Consider the following 6,000-nt stretch of genomic DNA (forward strand, 5'->3'; position numbering starts at 1 on the left):
GTAAACGAATAGAAAAATAATCAGAGAAATCGAACGTCCTCTTCAACTTGGCTAAACTTAATTTACCTAGTGCATCAACCATGGTAAACCACAAAATTACTAAGATAACTGTCACCGTTATGTTGCTGCTGCTGTTTAATGCAGCTCATCGGCTTTTCCACCATTCGAAGATGCCAATGCAGGAATACCGGGACAGCGCTTCCTGCCACATTCGTTTCATCGCCTCCAGTCGACAGTCTCATTCGCGATGTAGGGGAAATCTTTAAGGTGGCGGATGCACTGAGGTTAGCAAATTTCAGTACATGGCTTGTCAAAGCAAGTCCGAATTTCTTTAAAGCAGTAACCCCGCAAAATGTTCTGGAAATCTACGGCTTCATGGTTCTCTCAAGGCAACACTATTTTAACACCATCCTTAGCAACAGCCAATGATTGACTATGCTAAAGAAGCGAAAGTGTCACATTAATGAAAATTATTTTTTCCAACCTAGCAACCACATAGAAGTCAACAAGGCTACCTGTATGTTATCCTTCGATGAAAACGATACATTACTTACCCTTTTAGGACGGCAGTTTAGGAAGAGAACTGCTGAGAAGATATTCTGTTCAACCGCTTTTTATAACGGCCTAACAGGAAGCTTACTCCTGCAAAAACAGGAAATATCGGCCGAGTTATACGAACTGTCACTAGTTCGATCAGTAACCTGTGATTTACATCCTGTAGCAAATCGTCAAGGCTGCTTGTTGCCGTGTACGTATCGAAAGCACAGGCTTGAAACGCATCGGACAGTAATGTGCGGAAAGAGCATTACTAAAATTGGGTTCTTGAACACATTGTAAACTTCGAAAATATGATGGGCAACGCGTTGCAAAATGACAACGTACGCGTCTTAATGTGGGTTAAATGGCATCGTTTTCAAAATACAGTTTTTGTTGTCTGTTGTCTCCTGTTCTGCACATTTCACATCCTGTAAATCGTCTAGTATCATCGTTCAATCTTAGCCGCCGCGATGGCTCGGTGATTATGGCTCTGGACTGCTGAACCGAAAGACGCGGGTTCGATCCTGGCCGCGGCGGTCGAATTTCAATGGAGGCAAAATTCTAGAGTCCTGTGTACAGCGCGATGTCAGTGCACATTAAAGAACCCCAGATGACCGAAATTTCCGGAGCTCTTCACTACGGCGCCTCTCATAGCCGGACGTTAAACTCTAATAAACCACAGCCATCGTTCATTCTGGGGGTCTCAAAACCGACAAGTTCAATATCGCGCGTGGGCGATGAAGTGTCGAGTGCGCTGTAGATACAAGGAAGAATGTCGATTCGCTAATCCAGCAAATGTTACGTTTACATGTGTAGCTCAACTGCGACGGAGTCTTATTACCAGGACCACGGTTTTGCGACTTCGATATGTTTGAGTGGTTGTTGTAATTTTAGAATGAAAGTAAAATAAAAAGACACCAAAATTGTTATCGAGGTATTTACTGGATTAAAGAAGTCATAAGGCCAGGAATTTAAACCCGTAATTAAATGCAGAAACCACATTCACCAAATTTTTTTAGTTTTATAAATGCGGGAATTTCGCTGCTAGATACGCAGGGTGGAAAAAGCGCAGTTCAGACTAATTGATTTGGCCGGTTTGAAAAAGAAACTTATAACGCATCTTTAAACGATGACTGACATAGTTTACTGTAATCGCTGCTTTTCTATTTAGTAACGCATGACACGAAGCATGACGTCAGTAACACAGCTGGTCAGCGTAAAGAGATTTAAACATCGTCTGAGGAAGGTGGGAATAAGCGTGGCATGCGGAATAACACTTGGGACAACGATGCAACAGCTGATATTTGACGAACAGTCTTCTATATTTTATAGTTCGTGGGGCATTCGCTCCAGAGTTGAGGTTAATCATCTGAATTGGGCCACCGAAGTATTTTGAGCATAACTTGCCCTGTTAAGTCACCGCTACCACTTAATAAAGTTGATCTGCTTTTCGAGCACGCGACGCTGTCAAACAACAGATACCTGGCAAGCTCTTTCTACCACATTCGTTTCATCCTCGCCATTGGTCAGTATCATTTGCGCTGGTGGGGAAAATTTAAAATGCAGCAGACGCACCGTGCTTAGATAATTTCAATCAGTGACATGTGAAGGGCACACTTTTACTTTAAGCGAACATATAAGTCCGTACGGACTGTCTGGAAACGGGTAGTTTAAGGGTTATCTCTGGACAACTTTATTTTCGTAGCATTTCTAGAAACTGCGAATGGCTTAGGAAAGGATCTGGCGAAAGGATCTTCACAGTTACAATCTATCATGCACTCCGACGTTAACAGGACTAGCGATGTTATCACTCGATGTTGGCAATTTAAAGATTGCGAAATGACCTTCCATGGCCCATAAAACAATAATTATTATTCATTACTACATTCGCATTTAGACTGCTGTCCCTGTGTATAGTTCACAACGACGCAAGCAAATTTATAACATCGCCTTGCTCTTGAAGTGTGGGCGTTGCGGGCTATTGGCGTTTACAGTTAGCGCAAAGCTTCAGGCCTGTATTTATGTCCAGTTGTATATTAGAAATAAGTTAACTACGCACATTTACATTGAAATCAGTGCGAACTAGATACAATGGTCTTCGAAACAACATATAAGTATCATATTAAGACAAGCGCTTAAGACCTTAGAGAAAAATTTAGACACACAACTCACATGAAAACATGATAGTTTTCGGAGGTTAAGATGGCAAAGCAATGAAATACTTATTCTATGACCAATAATTATTGATCTCGAACATAGCACCTCTTACCTACAGCAACAGAAAGGAGCAATTAGAGAAATGCTAAAACTAACTCTGAGACACAATCTAAGGCCTCTCTTATGGCTGTCTGATATATCTGGTTAAAAATTTTCTTATCGTTATGCACAGGTTAAAGCATGTATATTTTTGCAAATGAACTCAGTGCATGTCAATCAATCCTTTGTTCTTGTGTAAAGAGGAAATTTGCATCAGTTGATGCAACATCTGTTCTCTTCTTTGTTTTCAGATAGCTGCTCTCAGTTTACACACCTTCATGCAACATGTCAATTCCGCTGTTTGCCATACGGGAGGCGCGGCCCTGTTACGCACTGTATGCCTTTTACCGAGTCACCTCAAACAATTTTCTGTTGTCTTAAATGAGCCTGGAGTGAATGAGTAGGAATGTGGAAGAAAATTTGTGAACCGTAGCAGCTCTTTCCATGCCGCTGTCAGCACTGCGAAAACTCTAAAGGGTTCTTTTATTCCCAAGAACATCCTTTAAGTTGTGTTACTCTTTAGTGACAAACTAGTTTCCAGGGCTCATCTCGCTGATTTTTAATTACACTGGCAACGGTAGGCAAATATTCTCTCATTTCATATGCAAGGGGGCATCCATTTCAGTGTGCCGGGACTGCGGTTTTGTGCTGACAGAAATTAAATAGTAAATTCGCAAGACTTACACCAAGCCTCGCGAGCTCCTGGTTAATGAATACAAGCAAAAGACAAAAAATTCGCTGTGGCTTAGCTTGGTTAAGCCCGGTAATTGCGAAATCAATATCCGTACCTACGCCATGGTTCAGCTGGTAGTGTAGCTGGTGGTGGTGCTTGTGGTTAGACTTGTGGTGATGCATCGGTTATACAATCTAATCAAATCCAATCCAAACCAATCCCATCCATTCCAATTCCCTCCTATCCAATACATTCCAATGTAATCTAATCTAATGTGATCTAATCTAATCTAATTTCATCTAATCCAATCCAATCCAGTCCAGCCCAATCCAGTTCAATCCAGTCCAATCTAATCCAATCAAGGTCATATGAAGGTCAATGGTGGTCACGGCCGCGGCACGGCAAAGGCGTGAAAGTGCAAGTAGTATTGCTTTCGCAATAAAAACGACTGCCGGTACACCGCTCTCCCCCGGCCACCCCCCCTCCCCCCCCCCACCTCGATGGAACTTGGTGCGCAATGAAGATGCAAAAGACTGCCTGGACGTGTACGACCGTGTGGCAGCGCTGAACGCCTGGGACGACGGCACCAAGCTTCGAAACGTGTATTAATGCGAAAGCATTTCTAGGCTATGTCGGCGGGGTCTTGTCACCAAAACGTGTCCGCCAGCAGTTGTGACGTTCTCAGAAGAGGTGGCGTCAAAGGAATGGTGTGATCGGTATAGGACGGTGTGAGGATGCTGCGCGAAAAAGAAATTATGCCGATACGAGGATTAGTTCATTAATTAGAGCCAAACATGTCGAAGAAACGTCTAAATAGCACGGGCGTCGATACAGTCAGTGGACGGGAAAACAGCTGTGGACGACAAAATAGTGCAAAAATCGGCAACGAGTGAAAATAAAGTTTGAAATTAATTGAAAAGTATTTGATGAGTTAAAATTTATCCAACAAAAACTTTCATTGACATCGATAATTAGTTAATTTATTATCAGGAAAAATCATTTTATGGTAGAGCATGCTGAACGGGGATATAATAAGTGGACGGGAAAGCTATCAATGCGCCAAACTTCAAAAACCAAAATGGTTGATTGAGATAAAAGAAGGTATGACCAGAGTAAATAAATCGATCTTTAATTAAAGCATAAGATAATTACGCTAATTGAGTTGTTAAATTAACGAACAAAAAGAAAATTATAGAGAGGCAAAGAAAGGCGACGAGTGCCGAGGAGGTGTCAGTGCTTTCCCATTCTCCCAATGTGGGTCGCCGCAGTGATCTCCAATTTTTTTTTTAATGTTTTCATTACTTTCTTAAAAATTTCCGTCTGTTACTCTTCTATTTTAGAACTTTGCGTGCCTCTCTCCTTCCGTTTTCTATCCCCTATTCTCTTCTCCCACCAAAGTAGCATGTCACCGAATTTTTCACGCCGGCTAAAATCTCTGCTTTTCAATAATGGTTCCCCTCTCTTTCTGTACGACCATATGTGCGCTACGACCATATGTCCTGTACGACCTCTGTACGACTATATGTGCCAGCCGTCGCAGAATTATTTAAGACTACCCGTGGGGGACTCTAGACAAGTGTGATCGACTCCGCACAGCTGACCTTGTTGACAGATATGATGTCCCCATTTAAAAATCCAGTGACAGTAAAATGATAGAAACAATGGACACAAAGCTTAAGTTTTTTTTTTATCAGTTCTCATGTAATCGTTGAGCTGTTGCTCTGTGGCCATCGTGCTGTGGGTTAAGCAGAGGGCAGGGCATCGCATGGCCTGCGCGCTGGCTGCAGCGATGGAACTGCTGCTGAACCATTCTGGTGGACAGAAAACACTTTTTCGCGACGCTTAGCGCTAAGGCTTAGGCACCTACTCAACGCAATAACTGCTCTTAGCGTATGATGACAGTGAATGGCACTAGGCTAACAGACGACTTTTCGCGAGGAGTGCAGCCTCCCGGTCGGCAGGGTCGCAAAGGAATCAGAGAAACACCTAAAAACGCACTTTTTTATAATTGTAAGGCTTGCCATGCGGCATAATAAGAGGCTGACAATAAGCAAAGGAGGTGAAATCCGCGCTATACATTCCAACGGTAAAATTGTCTAACTCAGCCAACATGTTTTCCTTCTTTCTGCAGTCCCGATTCATCCGAACCACAACCAGTATCATCGAACACATTTTTTTTATATCATGTGCAGTGGACGTGCAGCTTGTGCTCGGTCACACTGTGGACCATCGACACGCAATCCGTGTCCGGTCTCTCCTGACGTCACCCTGCCTCCCCAGTGTCTCCTCAAAGTCTTGTCTGCCCCTCGGTGTCCTCCTCGTACATCGGTTCTTTCGTCGTCTCCGCTGCTGCAGAGGGCAGCGGGCCCCCGCCAAGTTTTGAAAAACCGAGGTCGTTACATACAGGCTTCCCTCACTTCCCCAACTGGCTGGTCCTGTTGGGGATGGCTGCAGGGGAGCCAGTTCTTCCTTCCTAGGGCGGTGCGCTCTCCCGCAGCCAGCCTCTTTTTTATTGCGAAAGCAATACTGCTTGC

The sequence above is a fragment of the Amblyomma mixtum genome, chromosome 2 (assembly GCF_055824585.1).
Source record: "Amblyomma mixtum isolate Tamu chromosome 2, ASM5582458v1, whole genome shotgun sequence".
Lineage (NCBI taxonomy): Eukaryota > Metazoa > Arthropoda > Arachnida > Ixodida > Ixodidae > Amblyomma > Amblyomma mixtum.